The following is a 22,057-nucleotide window of genomic DNA, read 5'->3' as shown; positions in this document are numbered from 1 at the left end:
GGCAGTCGCTTAACCAACTGAGCCACCCAGGCGCCCCTTTGTGATGGTTTTATACTTTCCTGTTTGAATTTTTAATGAGACCGTGTTCATGTGTAATACTGCTTGTTGTAGATTAGGTTATTGTTGAGCAAATATTTACCTTCTCCCCCTCCACTTCCATGGAAAGGGTTCTTCTCTGGCTCTCATTTTTGGCCTTGGCCATGTGACTGGCTTTGGTCATGGGACATTAGTGGACATGATATAAGCCAAGGCTTGACATGCACTGGGAGAATGGGGCTCATCCCCTATGCTTTTCAACATGAGAAGAACACGCCATGGGTGGCCCCCTAGATCCCCAAAATGAGTGGCTTGGGAAGTACCCTGAACCAAACCCACTGCCCAGAGGCCCAGCTGAGATCAGGAGATCAATATGTCTCCCCAGGAAATACACAGATGCGTGAACCACAAATGAGTATATTCTGTAGCAAAAACTGACTGGTACACTTGTGTTATTTTTAAAAGAGAAGAGACGGGCACCTGGGTGGCTCAGTCGGTTAAGCGTCCAACTCTTGGTTTCGGCTCAGGTCATGATCTCATGCCTCAGATTCTCTCTCTCCCTCTGCCCCTCTCCTTCCTCTCTCTGTCTCTAAAATCAATAGATAAAATCAAATTTTTAAAAAGAAAAATAAATAAAAGAGAGGGGAAAAAAACAAAATAGAAAAAAACGAAATCAGGAAGCAGAATGCCAAGCAAATAGCTGTTGAATAAATGCTGGGTCCTCTTCCATCCCCTAATTCTCCTTCAAGGGCTGGTTCAGAAGACTCCGGGAGTCCTTCTAGGCCCCAGTTTGAATGGGTTGCCCTTCTTCATAGTACTTTGCACCCACCACTCTGTCTTGCAAAATACTTAGTTATTCCCATGCCTGTCTTTTATTTATTTATTTATTTATTTATTTATTTATTTATTTATTTATTTATTTAAATATTTTATTTATTTATTTGACAGAGAGAGACACAGCGAGAGAGGGAACACAAGCAGGGGGAGTGGGAGAGGGAGAAGCAGGCTCCTGGCTGAGCAGGGAGCCCGATGTGGGGCTCGATCCCAGGACCCTAGGATCATGACCTGAGCTGAGGGCAGTTGCTTAACTGACTGAGCCACCCAGGCGCTCCTCCCATGCCTGTCTTGCCCCCTTGTTCAAGGAGCTTACAATCTAGTTGCATGGACACGATATAAATACAAAGGAATCTTCTCTTTTTTTGCTTAGGCCCACTTCCTCTGAGCCTCTCACAGCCTCGGTGTTTTGGTAAGCGGGGCCAAAGATTCTAATGTTCAAGGTACTTATTTTGTGTCCACTGTGATTACCAAGTACAATTCAAAGTGGGGTCTATTATTATCCCCGTATTATAGTTGAAGACACAGGAGCTGAAAAAGGACGATGATCCAAAGTTAGATACAGCTTGTGAGGGAGATTGGGCCAGAGTTGGGGTTCGGGCTGGGGTCTGGATCCAAAGCTGCATCCTGGGTTCTCGTTACAGACTCCCTTCTGCAATCAGAGACTTCCTCAAGCACTTAGTGAAGGATTTTAGGCTAAACGAACAGAAATAAGTAAGACTTTGTGGTTGGTTATTACACATCAAGAGCTGGCTAATACATCTGAGAGGTGGGCACCTGCTGGATTTGAGGGTGGCTCCATCCACATTCACTGTCTGCACAGAAGCAGGGCTTTTTCCACTCATTGAGCTGACAAAGGCTCCGGGTAACTCTGCAGGAGCCCTGGTTCCTTCCTTTTCCTTCCTTCCTCCCTTCCTCCCTTCCTCCCTTCCTCCCTTCCTCCCTCCTTTCCTTCCTCCCTCCCTCCCTCCCTCCCTTCCTTCCTTCCTTCCTTCCTTCCTTCCTTCCTTCCTTCCTTCCTTTCTCTCTCTTTCTCTCCCTTCCTTCCTTCCTTCCTTCCTTCCTTTCTCTCTCTTTCTCTCCCTTCCTTCCTTCCTTCCTTCCTTTTCCTTCCTTCCTCCCTTCCTCCCTCCCTTCCTTCCTTCCTTCCTTCCTTCCTTCCTTCCTTCCTTCCTCTCTCTCTCTTTCTCTCTCTCCCTTCCTTCCTTCCTTCCTTCCTTCCTTCCTTCCTTCCTTCCTTCCTTCCTTCCTTCCTTTTTAAAGATTTATTTATTTGGAGGAGCCTGGGTGGCTCAGTTGGTTAAGTGTCTGCCTTCTGCTTGGGTCACAATCCTGAAGTCCTGGGATCGAGCCTGGCATCAGACTCCCAGGGAGTCAGCTTCTTCCTCTGACCCTCCCCCCCTCATGCTCTCTCTCACTCTCTCTCTCTCAAATAAATAAATAAAAATCTTTGAAGATTTATTTATTTGAGAGAGAGAGAGACAACACAAGCAGCAGGGGCAGAGGAGAGAGAGAATCTCAAGCAGGTTCCACACTCAGCACAAGCCTGATGTGGGGCTCGATCTCACGACCCTGAGATCCCCACCTGAGCCGAAGCCAATAATCCGGTGTTTAACCGACTGTGCCACCCAAGCGCCCCGGAAGTCCCAATTTCTTACCACCAGAGCTGAGCGCTCCCCCAAGCTGGTTGTCAGCCAGGAAGTGGGTCAGGGACAGGCTTAGGCACCAGGCAGTTGAGATTTGAGTTCTGACTCTGCCAGTCAATCGCTGTGCACCTTGAGGCAAGTCAATCCACATTTCTGGGTGTTGAAGGGTGGCAGCTGGTAAAATTTGGGCTAGTGTAGCCCACAGACACGTTTATGTGGATGGCACATGGTTTTATTTTGATTCATTTTAGTTTATTTGGCAACATTAATAAGGTGTTTGTGAGGAAAGAGCCATTGATACATAATTGGCTGGAGTGGATCTTGGTGTCTCTAGGAGGGGACAAGTTGGCAAATTTATTACATGTTAAAAATGCACACACAGAAATTCTACTTTTTTGGAATTTGGTCCACAGACACACTTGCACATGTGAAAAATGATACATGTTGGAGGTCACTCAGGCAGCATTGTTTGTAATGCAAGAGTTTTGAAAAACAGCCCAGTGCCTCCCAACAGGGGACGGGTTAGATCAAATATGGATCATCCACACATTGGAATGTTATGAAGCTGGAAAAAAGGTCAAGGGCACTGCCTAGGTACTGATAAGGAAAGTTCTCTCGGATATACTGTTAAGTAAAAAAGCCAGGTATAAACCGAAGTTCTCATTATGTTCTTTTTTGTCTAAAGAAAAGAAATATGTATGTATATGTTACTATTTGCATGTATAATTATTTTTTTAAAGACTTTATTTATTTGAAAGAGAGAGAGCACATGAGAGTGGGGAGGGTCAGAGGGAGAAGCAGACTCCCCGCTGAGCAGTGAGCCTGATGCGGGACTCGATCCCGGGACTCCAGGATCATGACCTGAGCCGAAGGCAGTCACTTAACCCACTGAGCCACCCAGGTGCCCCTGCTTGTATGATTATAAAGAAACCTTAAGTATTCAAGAAAAGTCTGCTTCTCCCTCTCCCCACTGCCTTCGCTCACTCTTGCTTTCTCTCTCAAATAAGTAAAATCTTTAAAAATATTTTTAAAAGTATTCAAGAAAAGTCAATTAACTGTTACCTTTCAGAGTAGGAGACTGGAGTGGGAGGGAGACTTTTTCTGTTTACCTTTTCAAAATGTTTTGAATTTTGAAAAAAAAAAAAAAAACCACACCACACCACACTTAAAACATCACATGTTTTCAGATTTAGATGATCTAGCAGCCCTGCAGGCAAGGACCAGCTTCAAGCTGGGTGGTGAGTGCTTCCCAGATGGGCTGCATGCTCTCTGGTTTGCCACAGTCCCCACCACTCTCTGTTGTCTCCCTGACCCCAGTCTGTTGTCATCTATCATTTTGCTCAGGGTAGCTTCTCTTAGACTAGAATGAAGAGAAAAGCAAAATACTTCTCCAGGTCTCCATCAAAGGTGGCAGGCTCATTGCACATCGATGTGAAAGTATTAAATCACAACACTAGGGGCGCCTGGGTGGCTCAGTCATTAAGCGTCTGCCTTCAGCTCAGGTCATGATCCCAGGGTCCTGGGATCAAGCCCCGCATCAGGCTCCCTGCTCAGCAGGAGGCCTGCTTCTCCCTCTCCCACTCCCCCTGCTTGTGTCCCCTCTCTCGCTGTGTCTCTCTCTGTCAAATAAATAAATAAATAAATAAAATCTTAAAAAAAAATCACTACACTACATTTACACTCAAAAACAGTTAAGATGGTAGGGGCGCCTGGGTGGCTCCGTCGGTTAGGTGTCAGACTCTTTGATTTCAGCTCAGGTCTTGATTTCGGGGTCCTGGGATCGAGCCCCATGTCGGGCTCTGCGCTCAGTGAGGAGTCTGCTGGAGATGCTCTCTCTCTCTCCCCCACTCTGCCCTCCCCCCAGCACTCATGCGATCACTCTCTTTTGCTCTCTCTCTCAAATAAATAAATAAATCTCTAAAAAAATGATTAAGATGGGGGCGCCTGGGTGGCTAAGTCGTTAAGCATCTGCCTTTGGCTCAGGTCATGATCTCAGGGTCTTGGGATCGAGCCCCACATTGGGCTCCCTGCTCCGTGGAAAGCCTGCTTCTCCCTCTCCCACTCCCCCTGCTTGTGTTCCCTCTTTCACTGTGTCTCTCTCTGTCAAATAAACAAATACAATCTTAAAAAAAGGAAAGAAACTATTATAAAAAGATAAATAAAAAATTAAAAAATGATTAAGATGGTAAATTTTATGTTATGTGTATCTTACCACAGTGGGGTTTTTTTTTTTTTTTTTAATGTGGCAGTCTCTATACCTGCAGGTAGATGCATAGATGGTTCTTAGTACCAACAAAATTCCAGAGCCAATTATCATCGGCCCAGCTTGGCCCGTGTGCTGGCTCTGTGGCCTGTGGGATGGAAAGGCCAATCTGCTTCTCTTACAGACATTGCCTGTGTGGCCCCTCAAGTTTGTAACTCTGAAGTTGGTGGTTTCACCTTTTTTCCTGCCTCCATGAGTCCTGAAATGCTTTTGCCCCTAACTTGCTGTGTGACCTTGGATAAACCACTTGCCCTCTCTAGGCCTCTACTTCTCCATCTGTTAAATGAGAAGCTTGAAGTGGATTGTCTCAGAGGCTCTTCAGCTCTTAGAATCTTCCGGCTGATTTCTCCTTGAGCAAGGCTTCTGTCATTGTCTCCAAAGATGAAGTGGGCTCGGGCAGGGGAGTAGGGAACAGCGGCCTGCCTTTCATGTTGGGGATGTGTGGGCTGCAATGGGAGGTTCTCTTTTCTTATTTTCTTTTTTTTTTAGCCAGGAAGTTATTTTAAACCCTAAGTGGGGAGCTGCTAAAAGCCACACGCCTCAGATCTCCCGTGCTACAACCTCTTCTGGGGAGAGAGTGAGCAGAATTCTTAATTCTTACTGTTCTCCCCCCACCCCACCCCCCCTGGATCCCGAGGGAGGGGCCACTCCTTCCATTCATCCTTTGCCCTGCTGAGTCACAAAACTGAAAAACACTTGTCTTCTGGTCTCTGGCAGCCGCTAGGAAACCAGCAGCCCTCAAACTTGCAGACTCAGGCGGCTCCCGGGAACTCTTGTTCAAATGCAGATTCTCGTTCAGCAGGTCTGGGGTGAGGCTGAGGGCATAATGTTCTAGCAGTCTCCCCTGTGATGCCCATGAGCACTGAGGTCCTGAAGGACGACGACCAGGTTGCTGTGAGCTCAGAAAATCCAGCTAGAAAGTCACCTGAAAACCACTCACCCGCTCCTTCTCATTTTGAATGTGCCCTGCTCCCTATTTGAAATAATATTCTTCAAGCGTGTGATACGTGCACGAGGTAAAAATAAATAAATAAATCTAATGCTTCGAGAAGGCATACACTGAAAAGTTAGTCACCCTCTATCCTGACCCCCCATCATTTCAGAAGCATCCTGAAATTAGAGTGCTGTTAGAGTCTCTTGTATGCATCCTCCTGAGAGATTGTGTGCCCAGTGGTAATTGTTAGCCTAGCTATTCTTTACTGACCAATGCCTGTGTCCCCGGCACTGAGCAGAGCCCCTTATGGAAATTACTTAATTTAAGCTTTCCAACAAGCCCAGCGATGAGGACCCAATTTTATAGTTGAGGAAGCTGAAGCACAGAGAGGTTGAGCGTTTTGCTCTTCGTGACACAGCCGAGGAGGGCCAGAATTGGTCTGCCTGGCCCCAGGTCCTGGCCCTCTTTCGGGTTTCAACGCCTCTGTAGACTTGCCCCCCCTCCACTTTTGTGACAGCTGAGACAGCATATAATGTTCTGAAACTTGCTTTCCCCCCTGACCAATTTCTCTTGGAGAGAGCTCAATCACAGTACACGGCGGAGAGCTGCCTTTTTCTTTTGACCAATAGCATAGAATTTCTTTGCAAATATGGACCTGACTCATTTAACCAAGGACCTCTTTGGGGGATGGGAGAAAGATGGGTCATTCCAGTCCTTTCACTACTAACTGCCGTAACGTGTAGGTCCGTACATATATCATGCCACACATGTGTGAGGGTATTTGTAGGTTAAGCTCTCGGGCCCAGAATGGGCGTGTTAAAGGCCATGTTCCTTTAAAGTTGGGTTGTTGATGTCAATGTCAGTTGCTTTCCAAAACACCCAGAGCAATAGGCTCTCACCCCAGAGCCGCACCTACGCTGTTTTATAAACTTTTGGCTTTTTCTGCTGCTAATTTTGAGCTGACCTGCAGGAAGCAGAGTGGGACGAGGCTGCCCTTCCTTGCCTGCTGGTCAAAAACACCAGCTGAGGTTGCGGCTTTGAGATCATTTTCCACACCCAGTGACTCTGTTCTTGCTCTCCTCCAGAGAGCAGCGTTTGTCATCAGGGATTTAATGGCTTAAAAATAAAGGGGATCGGATTGCACTCAGGAGCCCTGGGCAGCCTGGAGCCCTGGCAGTAGCTCTGAACCCTTTCCCCCAACCCCCGGGACCAGAGCTAAGGGGACTGGAGGAAGCCACAAAGAATAATGAAGTTTGGCTTCTCAGCTCCCTGAAAGGCAGAGGGGCCCCCGACACAAAGGTGAAGTTCAGAAGCTGAAGATCAGGGTTCAGCCCGAACTCTGCCACCGACCCTCCATCTAAATGACCTCCCCTTACTTAGAGTGGTGGTAAGCCTGCAGACTCAGGAGCCACAAGACCTGGGTCCACATCCTGCTTCCTCCACATTTGAGCTATGCCACCTTAGGTTAGTGATTTAATCTTCTGTACCCCAGTTTTCCCATCTGTGAGACTGGGGTAATGATGGCTAGCATAATTGTGAGAATTAACTGCCTTAATGTACATAAAGATTTTGGAACAACATCTGGCACAAAGAAAGTACACAATAAATATTAGCTATTCTTTCATTATTCATATCATTTATTTACTTACATGATTTTTGTTTGTCTAGCATGTTAACTCCAGGAGGGCAGAGACCTCAGCTCCTTATTCCCAGAGACATCCCCTGTCCCAGCAGAGTGCCTGCACGTAGTAGGTTCTCTGTCAATATTCACTGGAGGAATGAGTGAATGGACACTTTACTTCCCCTCCTTGAGCCTCAATTTCCTTCTTTGTAAAGGAGAGATTCTTATTTTGTTCATTATGCTCATCTCTGTTTTCCTAATCTATGGTGATCATATATCATTGCTTTTTGCAACTGGAAAAAAAAGTCATAAAAAATGGATAAGCCCTTGTTCATAATTGCTGAAACTTGAAAGCAACCAACATTTCCTTCAGTAGGTGAGTGGATCGACAAACTGGTACATCCAGACAATGGAATATTATTTAGCGCTAAGAAGAAATAAGCTATCAAGCTAGGAAAGGACATGGTAGAATTCTTTTTTTAAATTAAAAAAAAATTCATTTGAGAGAGAGGGAGTGAGAGAGAGCATGAGCAGGGGGTAGGGTCAGAGGGAGAGGGAGAAGCAGACTCCCCATTGAACACGGAGTCCCCCAGAACACGGGGTCGTGACTGAAGCTGAAGGCAGATGCGTAACCGAATGAGCCACCCAGGCACCCCAGGACACGGTAGAATCTTAAAAGCCTGTTACTAAGTGAAACAAGCCAGTCTGGAAAGGCTACATAGGATATGATCCCAACTGTATGACATTCTGGAAAAGGCAAAACTATGGTGGCCATGAAAAGAAGAGTGGTTGCCAAGGGCCTGGGGGGAGGGAAGGAAGGGATGAACAGGCAGAGCACAGGATTTTTAGGGCAGTGAAACCATGTTGCATAATACTGCAATGATAAAATATGTGTTATTACACATCTGTCCAAACCCATAGAATATACAACACAGAATGAACCCTACTGTAAGCCATGGGCTTAGTTGATAATGATGCACCACTATGGCTTTAAGGTTGGCTCTCAGTGTTAACGAACATGCCATGCTAACGCAAGATGTTGGTAATAGGGGGAACTTGGGGGTGTTGGTAAGCAGGTACAGGGGAACACTCCGCACTTTCCCCTCGATTTTTCTGTACCCCTAAAATGGCTTCTTAAAAAGCCTATTAATTAAAAAAAAAGTATAGACTCAGTTTGAAAACTTTGATTAATTGGCTTTTTTTGTTGGTTTGGTTTTATAGCCATTTGGCCCTCTGGTTCTCATCCACATTGCAGATCTTTGAACGTGGTGACAGGGACACAGGTAACCAAAGGACAGATCTTCTTTGATGAATCTCCATCCTGTCATTATGTTTTCTGGACAACTGCACACGGATACAGGAGGGGGCGTTCCTTTATTCCTCGGGCCTGGGTCAGTGCACACATCTAGAGTTCCCATCTCTTCCATGACAAACTTCCAGAGGTCTTTGAGGTTCCAAAGAGCACACTTTGTGAAGCCCACTGCTTGGATGTACTCGGGAATGCTGATGGCATGTTCTCTGGTCATTACCTCCTTGAGGGCCTTCTTGTTCCCATCCTTCTTTGCGGGAGCCATTCTGCCTGGCCCAGGTTGGAAAAGAAGAGCACAATGGATTGTTGATTAACTGGCTTTTAAATCACACACACACACACACACACACACGCAAGCCCTACACCACCCTACACTGGCAAGTATAGTTTCCAATTCATTCTTTTCATATATGCTTTGAGTTTTAGGACATGAGTTCAAGACCTAACAAAATGTTTAGACCGTGATGATGGCATTGTACAACTTGGAGATTTCACAGATGAGAAAAATCGAAGCTTGGAGAGAGGAAGTGACTTGTCCAAGGTCACATCACGAGAGGTGAGAGAACTGAAATTTACCCCGGTCTGTCCATCACCAACGTGTGGGCTCTGCCTCAGTTATGTCCTCTATAAGATGGGGTTACGAGAGTGTCTGCCTCCTCCGATTGTTGTGAGATATAAAGGACATAATATGCAAAGCACTTAGGAGAAGCCTGGTACATAGTACATGCTCAGTTAAAGCCAGCCATTAGTAGTCTTCATTTGTAGTGAAGAGGAGGAGGAAGAAGAGTTTCGAGGAAAAGGATATTAGTTCGTATTCCTCCTGTTTGGATTTTATCAAGGCAGAATCACAAGACTTTAATAAGGGTATATTTTGTTTTTATTTATTTTTTTACTTTCTATAAGCTTTGAGGTGGAGAGTGGGAGGGAGGTTATTGTCTGACGGCTCCCCGAGCAAGGCACACGGTCCACTGTAGGCTTTCTTCCCTTTCTGCTGGGAACCCCAGAAAACTGAGGTTGAAGTCAAGCAGTCAGATAGCAGTGGGGGTGTTGAGACCCTGTTGTGGTGCCCCCCTATTTAGGGAACTTGTCTGCAGAATGCTGGGCTTAGGAGGTGAGAAACGGGAGGTCACTGAGACCACGTGTCCCATGATCAGAAACCCCAGAGCTGTGTTTTCAAAGAAATCTTCCCCCAAGAAACTCTAGTGAAGCTCTTCTTGAAGTCAAGGTTCTTCGGGTGTCATCTTGTCCAACTTGCAAACTACACCATCTACAGGGCCCTGGCAGGGAAGGTTCGGGACTGGAGTGAACTGGGGAGCATTGACTTCTCCTGGGAGTGTTGCCTCCGGATGGCAATGACCGCCAAGGAGCAGAGCCCCTGGTGGCTGGACACTCTCAATTTTAAATCTTGTGTGGGACAAACAAGACATGTCTGGGGGTCAGATATTGTTCCTGGGCACTTCTGAAGTCCAACCCATCATTGGGAAAGATGGGGAAACTGAGGCCCAAGCAGATAGAGTGAATTGTTCAAGATCCCTCAAAGCCAATAATAGAACTCCATTTCTGTCAACCTCCTTTCACTGCTGTGCTGTTCTGAGACCAAAGGGGGGTCACTGAGAATCTCTGATGGATTCTTTTAGGGTCACAGAGGCCTGCCCCAGACTCTTAATGTACAGAGGGGGCTGGATGGGGCCACAGGGCTGCTGGAGGTGCAGTCAACCCCCATCCTTCCTATCAGAGAATGAGACCTCCTCTCTGGGCCCCAGTGAAGGGGCAGAGGCATCTTTTTCTTTCTTTTTTTTTTTTTTTAAAGATTTTATTTATTTATTTGAGAGAGAGAGAATGAGAGACAGAGAGCACGAGAGGGAAGAGGGCAGAGGGAGAAGCAGACCCCCCGCTCAGCAGGGAGCCCGATGCGGGACTCGATCCCGGGACTCCAGGATCATGACCCGAGCCGAAGGCAGTCGCTTAACCAACTGAGCCACCCAGGCGCCCCAGAGGCATCTTTTTCTTAAAAAAAATTTTTTTTTAAATTGTGGCAAAATTGGGGTGCCTGGGTGGCTCAGGTGTTAAGCGTCTGCCTTCGGCTCAGGTCATGATCCCAGGGTCCTGGGATTGAGCCCCGCATCAGGCTTTCTGCTCAGAAGCCTACTTCTCCCTCTCCCACTCCCCCTGCTTGTGTTCCCTCTCTCGCTGTGTCTCTCTCTGTCAAATAAATAAATAAAATCTTTAAAAAAAAATTGTGGCAAAATACACCTAACACAAAGCTTACCATCATAACCATTTTTAAGCATTCGGTTTAGTGGTATTAAATACATTCATATTGTTGTGCAAACATCCCCACCACCCATCTCCGGAACTCTCTTCATCTGGCAAGACTGGAACCTGGCCCCACTAAACAGCAACTCCCCAGTGCTTCCCCTGCCCAGCTCCTGGTGCTCCGCCCCCCCCCCCCCTACTTTCTGTCTTCATGAACTTGGCTATTCTAGGGACCTCACAGAAGTAGAGTCATACAATATTTGTCCTTGTGTGACAAGGCTTGTTCCACTTGGCATAGAGTCTTCAAGATCCATCCACGTTGTAGCCTGGGTCAGAATTCCCTTCGTTTTTAAGGCTGGATGACGTTCTGTTGTATGAATAGACCACATTTTGCTTATTGATTTACCTATCGATTAACACTTGGGTTGCTTCAGCCTTTTGGCTACTGTGAATAATGCTGCTGTGAACGTGGGTGTATAAATATCTGTTTGAGTCCCTGAATTTATTTATTTATTAAAGATTTTATTTATTTATTTGAGAGAGAGAGAGCATGTGTGTGGGGGGGAGGGCAGAGGGAGAGGGAGAAAGTCTTAAGCTGACTCCACACTGAGCAGGGAGCCCGACGTGGGGCTCGATCCCAGGACCCTGAGATCACGACCGGAGCTGAAACCAAGAGTCCGATGCTTAACCAACTGCGCCACCCAAGCGCCCCTGAGTCCCTGCTTTTAATTCTTCTGGGTATATACTCAGAAGAGGAATTGGCTGGATCATATGGTAAGTCTATTTTTAATTTTTTGAGGAACCACCATACTACTTTTCAGAGGCTGCATCATTTTGCATTCCTACCAACAAAGCACAACGGTTCCAATTTCTCCACATCCTCACCGACCCCTGCTATTTTCCGAGCCATGCTCGTGGGTGTTTGGTGAGGCAGGGCATCCTGATTTCTGTCTGGAAGGTCCTGAAGGGCAGTTCCAGGGCAGTCGTGTGGGTCTTCCAGGTGGCATCTCATGGGGCACAGGGGGTGGGTAGGTGACCAGATCTATGCTAAACCAGTGATGGCAGAACGCGAGCGCTGGTTTTGTTGTTGTAGTTGTTTTGATTCAGCGGGCCGTTTAAAGTTTATAACAATCACCAAGTTTTCTAAGAACCTCTCTATTTCCATGAAGCATAGTACTTTTGTGCGGTAAAACTGTAAAGTACTTAATACAGTGCACAGCACACGGTCTGGAACCCTCTTCTGCCTGGCTCTGGACATGGCAGGTTGCATCTCAAGCTACAGGCCCCCCTCCTATGTCATCTCAACTGGGGCCCTTCTCTGACCACCCTAAATTAGTCCTGCCAGATCCTTTGTTTATTTCATCCATAGCACTTGGTATTCTCTGAAATTGTCTTGTTCATGACATTGTTTTCTTTTTTTTAAGGTCTTTTTTTTTTTTTTTTTTATGTTATGTCAGTCACCATACAATACATCATTGGTTTTTGATGTGGTGATCCATGATCCATTGTTTTCGTATAACACCCAGTGCTCCATGCAGTACGTGTCCTCCTTAATACCCATCACTGGGCTAACCAATCCCTTTTTTAAGGTCTTTAAAAATTTATTTGAGAGAGAGAGCATGAGCAGAGGGAAGGGGTGGAGGGAGAGGGAGAAGCAGACTCCCCACTGAGCAGGGAGTCTGATGCTGGTCTCGATCCCGGGACCCTGAGATCATGACCTGAGTCGAAGGCAGACGCTTAACCGACTGAGCCACCCAGGCGCCCCCATGGCATGCTTGGCTAGTTTGGGCCCCCCTCATTCTGGACCCTGTCTGTCACCTCCTAGCACCAGGAGTAAAGCAAGATGAGACCGCTGTGGCTCCTGGGGGCCTGTCACCCAGGCCAGGGCTGATAAGCCCCCCACAGCAGATCAGGCCTGTGTTCTCTGCCCTTCTATCTAGTCTGTGGCAGATTCACTCCTGGAGGACTCCTCTGCTCTGTTTTCTCTCCCCCACTGTCTCTGTTTCTATCTCTGTCTCTCTCTCCTCATTCTTAATTCCTGCTGTTGTTGGGGGCAGGGAAGATGCAAATTCACCTGCTGCTGAGAGGCTCCCAGAGAGTGTGACCTTGAGAAGCCGAGGTGAAGGTCTGCCCTGTGTGTGAGAAAGGCGGTGGACACTGAGTGAGCCTGTGGGAAATCAGGGCTGAGGAGGGCAAGCTAGAGGCACACCCTGGGAGTACAACCGGGAGCTTCCAGAATCAGGCTGAGGATGTACTGGGATGTGAGCAAGGTCAGAGGGAGTTGTAGAAGAGGGAGCTTTGGTTCTGAAGAAGGAGACCTGAGTTTTAAGGCTCAGCTCTGCCACCAACCATAGAGCCCTGGATTTAGGACTGAATCCACATGCCTCACAGTGGCCTGCAAGGCCCTGCCCCCACACCTCTAATCTCATCTCTCCCACCCCTCCCCCTGCTCTGCTCTGCTCCCACCTTACTGGCCTTTCCTTTCTGTTCTGCCAGCACCAAACTTGTTCCTACCCCAGGGCTTTTGCATTTGCTGTCCTTTGGTCTGGAACCCTCTTCTGCCTGGCTCTGGACATGGCAGGTTGCATCTCAAGCTACAGGCCCCCCTCCTATGTCATCTCAACTGGGGCCCTTCTCTGACCACCCTAAATTAGTCCTGCCAGATCCTTTGTTTATTTCATCCATAGCACTTGGTATTCTCTGAAATTGTCTTGTTCATGACATTGTTTTCTTTTTTTTAAGGTCTTTTTTTTTTTTTTTTTTTTTATGTTATGTCAGTCACCATACAATACATCATTGGTTTTTGATGTGGTGATCCATGATCCATTGTTTTCGTATAACACCCAGTGCTCCATGCAGTACGTGTCCTCCTTAATACCCATCACTGGGCTAACCAATCCCTTTTTTAAAGTCTTTAAAAATTTATTTGAGAGAGAGAGCATGAGCAGAGGGAAGGGGTGGAGGGAGAGGGAGAAGCAGACTCCCCACTGAGCAGGGAGTCTGATGCTGGTCTCGATCCCGGGACCCTGAGATCATGACCTGAGTCGAAGGCAGACGCTTAACCGACTGAGCCACCCAGGCGCCCCCATGGCATTATTTTCTATGTGGTCTGCTCCTCACCACTTTCCTGGCCCACTGTAATGCATATCTGCTGACTGAACGGATAAACCTGCTCTGTAGCCTCCCACGAGCTATTTCACTCTTCTGGGCCTCGGTTTTGTGGAAAAGTAACAAAGAGCTCAGCCTTCTCTAACCCTTGCTCAGCACTGGTTGTGAAGACTTAAGAAAATTAGGGGAATGTTTTGAAAAGCACAAAGGAGAAGTCACTTGGTGAGAGCAGAGAGACCCATCTGGGGAAGAAATTGCTCATTTAACATACTGAATTTGCTTTGCAAAGTGTTACTCTTCACAACCAACCCGCAAGCAAACAGTCTCACCTTCTTCTTACCCTTGGGGAAGTAACAACTTCTTAAGGAGATAATATTGATTTTATTTACTCTGATCTGCACCTGTGAGTGGGATGGTTCACGATTTGTTGCACTCTTCAGCCAAGTCTTGAAAACTGGGGCTCTAGCAGGAACTTGCTGTGTGACCTTGGGCAGGCCTCCTCCCCTCTCTGGACCGTACCTTTTCTATGCCTTGAATGAGAGAATGGAAATGTTTGAAACGTGGGCTCTCCCAGTGCTGATATTTAGGATAACACAGACTCTCCAGGAGGGAGAAGAAACCACACTGACCCAAAGTGCCCTTGGCATGGGCCTTGTCCAACGTGCCATTAGTAACACTGATTGTCCCTGCTCTCCTGCTCAAAGCACTTTCCCATCCATTAACTGGGAGGGAGGTGGGGCAGCAGGCTGCTGTCTTTATTCCACTTTGGCAGAGAAAAAAGGGGGAGAGAAGCAAGACCTTGCCTGCCTGTCCAAACTCAATTCCTACCATTCTCACCCCTGGTTGTGTCCTCAGGGCCTTTGCACATGCCATTCACTCTTCAACTTGGAATATTCTTTCCCCAGCTACCCTCACTTTATTAGCTCTGAGCTCAAATGGCTCCAGGAGGCCTTCCCTCATCACCTTTTTTAAAATAAGAGGCCTCCAAAAGAATAAATAAAATAAAATAACAGCCCTCCCACACCTATTACTCTCCATGCCCTTACTCTATTTTCTTTCTTTTTTTTTTTTAAGGATTTATTTATTTGACAGAGAGAGAGAAAGAGAGAAAGCAAGCATGAGCAGGGGGAGGGGGAGAAGCAGGCTCCTCACTGAGCAGGGAGCCCGATATGAGGTTTGATCCCAGAACCCTGGGATCACGACCTGAGCCGAAGGCAGACGCTTAACCAACTGAGCCACCCAGGCACCCCTATTTTATTTTTCTTCATGGTATTTCTCAAGACTTGACTTTAGATGATGTCTCCATTTTTTAATTGTCTGTCACCTCCCCTAGAATGTCAGCTCTGCAAGAAGGGGCTTTCTGGCTCTCTTGTTCAGTGCTCTCTTTCCCAGTCCCCAATGGAACAGTGTGAATACTTACTAAATAATTGTTAAATTGAATTAATCTCCTGGGGACGCAGAGGTGGAAGTGACCTTGAAAGATAAATTTCATCTGTTCCTCTGCCACCACGCTGGACTTGGTGGCCTGTGTGGGTGTCTATTCTGGGAGAGAACCTCTCAGCAGAAATGAAGATTCTCAATGTCTTTAAGAAGACAAAGTGGTTTTAATCATGACCAAGATCTGCATACGTTCTTTGCTGGCCCTACTTTGCTTTCTTACAGAGCTTGAGAGGAACAGGAAAAAAGACAAGATATTTAGGTTACGTGCTGCAGATGAATGATCCGGGCAAATTGCTAAAAAGAGAGATTTGATTCCTTCTTGCACGGGACTGAGGGTTTCTGTGCCCCATTCTCGAGTGTTGGCTGACAATGAGCGTGACCGTCATATTCACAAGATGATCTTCACAAGGGTTAGTGTTATGTGCAAGGCCTCATGGGCAGGACTTTCGGTACTTCATCACTAAGCCTCAAACCAGCCCTGAAAGGTGGGATTGCTGGGATGATCCTCCTATTACAGGTGAGGAAACAGGCACAAAGCACAGGAGCCAATGTAAGTGACACCTGAAAACCCCCCTTCAAGGGCTCAGAGCTAATAAAGTGAGGGTAGCTGGGGAAAGAATATTCCAAGTTGAAGAGTGAATGGCATGTGAGAGGTTCAGAGCTGGGGCTCTGGAGTCAGACTGCCTGCCTCAGCCAGGGGCTCTAGGACCTTGGGTGAATTAATTCGCTGCCCTGTACCTCAGTCTCTTTATCTGGAAAATGGAGCTAATGCTGCTGATGCTGGGGTCAATGAAGGTTCGCTGACTTTAGTCTGTGATGTGCTTAGCATAGAGACGGACACAAGGTAAGTGCTCAATGTTTGTTAGTTATTTGCATTATCATTTCCTTGTGCACTTTTTTTTCTCTCTGTGTCACCACTACACATTTACACATACACACCCAAATACCTGGTGGGCTTCCTGGAGGGAGAAGGTCTGCCAGTCCGCCAGGCAGAGCCAGCTGAAGTCCAGACCTAGAGTCAGGCTTAGATCTCCTCCTCTGGCAGAAATCCCCGCTTACAGGGAGCGACAGCCTCCCGCAGCCTTTCCCCCCCTCCCCCAACCCCCACACTCATGCCAGCCTCGCACACAGGTCATGTGCCGTCCCTCGGCCCGCGTGTGACTCAGCCTGGCAGCTGGACCAGATGGTGGGAGAGTTGGAGATTAGCACTGCCAGGGGTTGCTCAGAGCAGCTGCCTAACTGCAAAGGTCAAGGCATTGGGTTTCCCTCTTGCGCGGCACCCCGGGAGGTACGCACGAGACCCGCAGAGACCAGGCTGGGGGTTGTCTCACCTCTGCTTGCCACCAGGCTTCATGTTATAATTAGTCTTTTCATGTGTACACTTGACAGCTTGTGAGGTGTTTTCCCACCCCTTGGGGTCCCCGGGGCAGCCAGTGTTGTTTTGATCATCGCCATGAAATGGGGCTCATCGAGGCTGAATATCTTGCTCTATGTCCCTGGGCGAGCAGAACGGGGATCCAACTGAGGTTTACAGAGCTTCAGCCCAGGGTGCTGGCCTAACATTCCGCACAGACTGTCCTCAGAGCTGTGTGCAAGTGTGTCTGTGTGTGCGTATGTGCACGCGTGGGTACGCACACATGTATGGTGTGCCAAGGAAGGAGTTGACCCTCCCTGGGATGTGCAGCTCAGCTTTTCTGATGGTCTGATTGTATGTGTGAGCATTCCAAGTATGCAGTGAGTCTTTTTGTTTGTGTATCATTATACTCCAAATTTTGAATTTATTTTTTGGACAGGTAATCTATTCACAGAGTTCAAAATCCATATGGGTACAGAAAGGGTAAAATGTCACCCTTTCTCCCCTGGATCCCTCTGCTCAGTTCCCCTCTCCGGAGGCACTCAGTTATCACTTCCTCCTGCCGGGCTATTCTGTGCTGCTACAAGTCAGTGTGAACATAAATACCCACCCCTCCAGCAAGGTGACTCTGTACAAATGTTTGAACACTCCACTCACTGTTCTGCATCTTGCTTTTTTGTTTGTTTGTTTGTTGTTTAATAATATGTCCCAGGGATCATTCCATACCAGCACATAAGGAGCTGCTTTGATACTTTGCATGACTGTGTAAGGCTCCACTGGAGGGAATCACCTATGTGACTGGCCCCCTGCTGATGGACATTTAGGTGATCCCCAATACTTGTAATGACAGACATGGTACAAAGGATCATTTTGTCTGTGCATCACTGGGTGTGTGTGTTTTGGGGGGGGCGGATAGTAGTACCTTGCTACTGAAAATGTTCCACGACTAGCGGCTGGGCATCAAGTAGGACATTAGAACTGCAACATCATGCGCCCCACCCCAGACCTGCTGGATCAGGACCTGCCTTTTAAAAAAAAAGTGCCCAGGGAATTTGTATTATGCACATTAAAGTTTAAGAAGTCCTGGTCTGGAAGACAGATTCCCAGAAGTGGAATGGCTGGGTCAAGAGATAGGTACATTAATAATTTTGACAGGTACAGCCAAATTCACATCTGCGGAGCTTGATTCAGTACACATTCTCACCTGTAATGCATAAGCCTTTTGATAGAATCTTGAAAAAGAATCCATATCCAGTGCCACAAACTATGGAGAGTAGGATTCAAGGGGCTTGGGTGGGCCTGAATTTGCATTTCATACGCTCCCGGCTTCATTCTGGTTCAACCACGTTTGAGAACAACTGGTCGAAATACATTCCTACTTCTTCTTTTTTTTTAAAGATCTTATTTATTCATTTGAGAGAGAGAGAGACAGAGAGAGCACAAGTGGGGGAGAGGCAGAGGGCGAGGGAGAAGCAGGGAGCCTGGGCAGGGGCTCGATCCCAGGACCCTGGGATCATGACCTGAGCTGAAGGCAGATGCTTAACCGACTGAGCCACCCAGGCGCCCCTCCAGTGGCTTCTTTAAAGGGTTCCTGCGCAGCATGACTCTACTGATCTTTAAGTCTCCGTCGAGGGATGGCAAACTCAAATGCCCACGAGGGCCAGATAGGACTAGTGACTGCAGTGGGCTGAGTTAGGTTCATACGACATCAAAGTAAAAAGAAAATTAGAAAAAGTACAAACCAGGTAAAACATATGTGGGTGGAAATCGGGTCCCTGGTCCCTGAGTCTGTGGCCTTGGGTGCCCTGTGGTGCCTTTTTTTTTTTAATCTGTTTGGGTTAAATAATCTTGTCTTGCCTGGTGAGGATTCAGGGACCCCTCCTTCACGCGTGTGTTGGGGATCTCAGGGATCATGGCTCCCACTTTACAGAGGAGAAACCTGGGCCCGGGGCGTGCAAGGGGTGGTCTGGGTTCCCGCAGAAAAGTTGAATCTGTGTTTGGTGACTGTCAGACAGAGTGCTCAGTGGGGGGGGGGGGGGGGAGCCTGCACAAGAAGGAAGGCCCAGGTCCTCATGAAGGGGGACCGGAGACAGCACCTAGTCAGCGAGTAGGGGCAAGCGAAGGGACAGTGAGCGATAGAGTTCCTCCCGCGTCCAGAGGGGGTCCCAGAACCTGGGAAGATTTCACAGAGGAGCTAAGGCTGAGAAAGTCGTTGGTGGTTTTTGGTTTTTGTACATCTAAAAAAGGGATTCAGATCGGGGTCGGCGAACGTTTCCTGCCAAGGCCAGATAGCAAATATTTCAGACTTTGCAGGACTCCGGCCTCTGTCGCAACCACACTGCTGGGCTGGACCAGCACGGAAGCAGCCACAGACAACAGGTCAACCGGCCGGTGTGCTGTGGGCCCATACAACCTGACTGACGGACACTCAAATTGGAATTTTATAGAATTTTCACACGTCACGAAGTGGTCTTCTTTTGACTCCCCTGTCCCTCCCCACCCAGCCATTTAAAAACGTAAAAACCATTTGTAGCTCGCACGCTCTACGAAGCCAGGCAATGGGCTGGATCTGGCTGGGGGGGGGGGGGTTGGAGTTTGCCGACCCCTCATTTAGAAGATGAGGAGGAGTTTGCCAAGCAGATGGGAAAAGGGTGTTCCAGGCACTGAGGGTGGCAGGTGCAGGGACAGGGAAGTGGCAGGGGAGAAAAAAGGATTTAACAGAGAAATTGGGGTCAAGATGCCGGGCTCCTGGCTTCCAAGGCCGTGCCCTCACCTGCCCAGCTGGAAGACTATGGTGAACAGCACTGGGGTGGGGGGAGCGGGGGGCCCCTCCTTTTATAGCTCCTGCCCAGTGTTGCCAAATTCTTCTGATGGCCTAAGAGAAGTTGGATGCATGCTCGTGGCACATATATGCTTGAGGGCCCACTGTGTGCCAGGCCTGTTGCAGACGCTGGAGAGTGCTGGGGTGGGGGGTGTGGGGTGGTCAAAGCAGCCTAAAGACACTGCTTGCAAACGGATGTGGGACAGATGTGAACAAAACAGACAGACCATGTGTCCTGATGATAAATGCTCTGGGCGAAACGGAAGGCAGGGCACGGGGTAGAAGTGTCGGGAGCGGTGTTAACTTTTACATTGGGGATACAGGGGAACCTCAGTGAGATGGGAGCGTTTGGGTAAAGGTTGGAAAGATTCCCAGAATGAGCTGTGGGGTACTCTTTCCCCAGGAGAAGAGCAGTCCAGGCCGAGGGAGAAGCAAGCGCAAAGGTCCCAAGGAATGAGACTGCCTGGAATGTTCTAGGGACAGCGAGGGGCCTGTGTGGCTTGAGCAGAGGGCATGAGGGGGAGACTAGAAGGAACTAAGGGCAGAGAGGTAATGTGGACAGACCATGTAGGACTTTGTAGGCCATTGTGAGGACTTTCGTTCTGAGCAGGTGGGAACCATGGAGGGTTCTGAGCAGAGGAGGGAGATCATCTTAGGTCCTCAAGATACCCCTCTGGCTGCCTGTGGAGAATGGACAGTAGGCGAGGGAGAGAGGAGGTGGGAAGGAGCCTTGGGACTCTGGATATTTGCATTTTGAAGGTGGGGCCACAGAGTTTGCTGATGCGTAGGTTGTGGGGTGTGGGAAAGTGAGATCTTACTGTGAAAGCTTCCTATATGTCATTGGTGGCAACCAAGTCAAATTTGAAATCGTCTCCCTGTGGGCCATGAAAACCTTTCATAGGCTGCCCATTTGCAGCCTCTTTCGATCCAGGCCTGTCTCCTGTGTTTTAACTTTTTCATTATGACTTTACCTTTTTCTTGTTCCTCTGTCCTTTTCCCCAGTAGGCTGGAATCCACCCTGAATGAAGGGGGGCGAGGGGTGTGCCTTGTATTTCTTGGTATCTCATGATGAAATGAGTGAGTGTGGGGTGGGTGGCTGAGGGGCCTTTTCCCTTCCCATGGTTAACCGTTCCATAGACATTTGTGCAACATCTAAGTGTGGCATGAACGTTCAGACAGATTCAGGCCCTGAATGTCCCAGCCCCGGCTCCCATTCTCTCAGACTCTGTGGTCACGGCTTTTGAAAAAATGTTCCCCCTAAACCTGCTTGGATCTGTGATCCTTAAAAAAAAAAACAACCCCCAAAAAACAAAAAACAACCCCCCCCCCCCCCCCCGACAAAACACCTTTTTTTCCACCCTCATTTCAGGTCCAGTCCAGTCTGGCCAGATTCTCAGGAGAGTACTGACCATCCTGAACAACTCCTTCGCCCCGGGGCTCAGGCCCTGTCCCTGTCCTTCTGCAGCTGGCGTCTTTCTCTACGTCCCTCCAAAGGTCCCCTGCCACAAGGCTCTCCTAGGTCTTCACTGCACTCACTTTTGGGGCTTTTGTTCTGTTCAGCAAAGGGCTCTTGGCTCGGGGAAACTCTGCTCTCTCTTGGTTCTGTAAAGCTGCTCCTGCCTGGGTCCCCTCCCCCTCACACCTCCTGCTCCTCCCCCATCTCTCCTTTCTCTAAAATACTTGCCCTAGGTCAGCCGATGGAAAAGCCAAGGACTGGGGCCTGGGAGGTGAAGAGAAGGACTGAAGTGAGCTGAGTGTGTTCTTTAGACACAAACACACTTTGGTTGTTAAATAAGAATAGTAGATGACACTTACTGAATATTTAACAAGGGCCCATCCCTGCTCTAAGCATTTTGCATATGTGTTAATTCTCCTAACAACCCGTTGAGGTGGTTATTATCATTGTTCCGGTTTTCCAGATGGGGAAACTGAGGCACAGAGAGGTTGGGTAACTAGTCTGAGGTCATACAGCTTTTCAGTGGCAGAGCCATAATTTGAATCCAGGGTGTCTGACTCCCCTGCGTCCGAACATAATCACACTCCACTACAACTCTGATGGTACCTTCTCCCCACCATCCTCCTTTTGCCAAATCATAGAAATTCTATCCGTTTACCATTAACTCCCCCCCACCGCTCCTCACCATGTCTCAAGTGGACAATGTCTCGATCTCCTTGCAGTATCTGGTGGTAGAAATCCTGTCCCTTTGGCTGATTTTATTAAAATTTACTGTGTGCAGGGCGCCTGGGTGGCTCAGTTGGTTAAGCGACTGCCTTCGGCTCAGGTCATGATCCCGGAGTCCCTGGATCAAGTCCCGCATCGGGCTCCCTGCTCGGCAGGGAGTCTGCTTTGCCCTCTGACCCTCCCCCCTCTCATGTGCTCTCTCTCGTTCTCTCTCACACAAATAAATAAATAAAATCTTTAAAAAAAAAATTTA

Source organism: Mirounga angustirostris, unplaced genomic scaffold (genome assembly GCF_029215605.1).
Source record: "Mirounga angustirostris isolate CCGP_5_RB_7025 unplaced genomic scaffold, mMirAng1.0.hap1 SCAF_10, whole genome shotgun sequence".
In the NCBI taxonomy this organism is placed as follows: Eukaryota; Metazoa; Chordata; class Mammalia; order Carnivora; family Phocidae; genus Mirounga; species Mirounga angustirostris.
The sequence above is the reverse complement of the archived record's forward strand: the minus strand, read 5'-3'. Positions refer to the sequence as shown.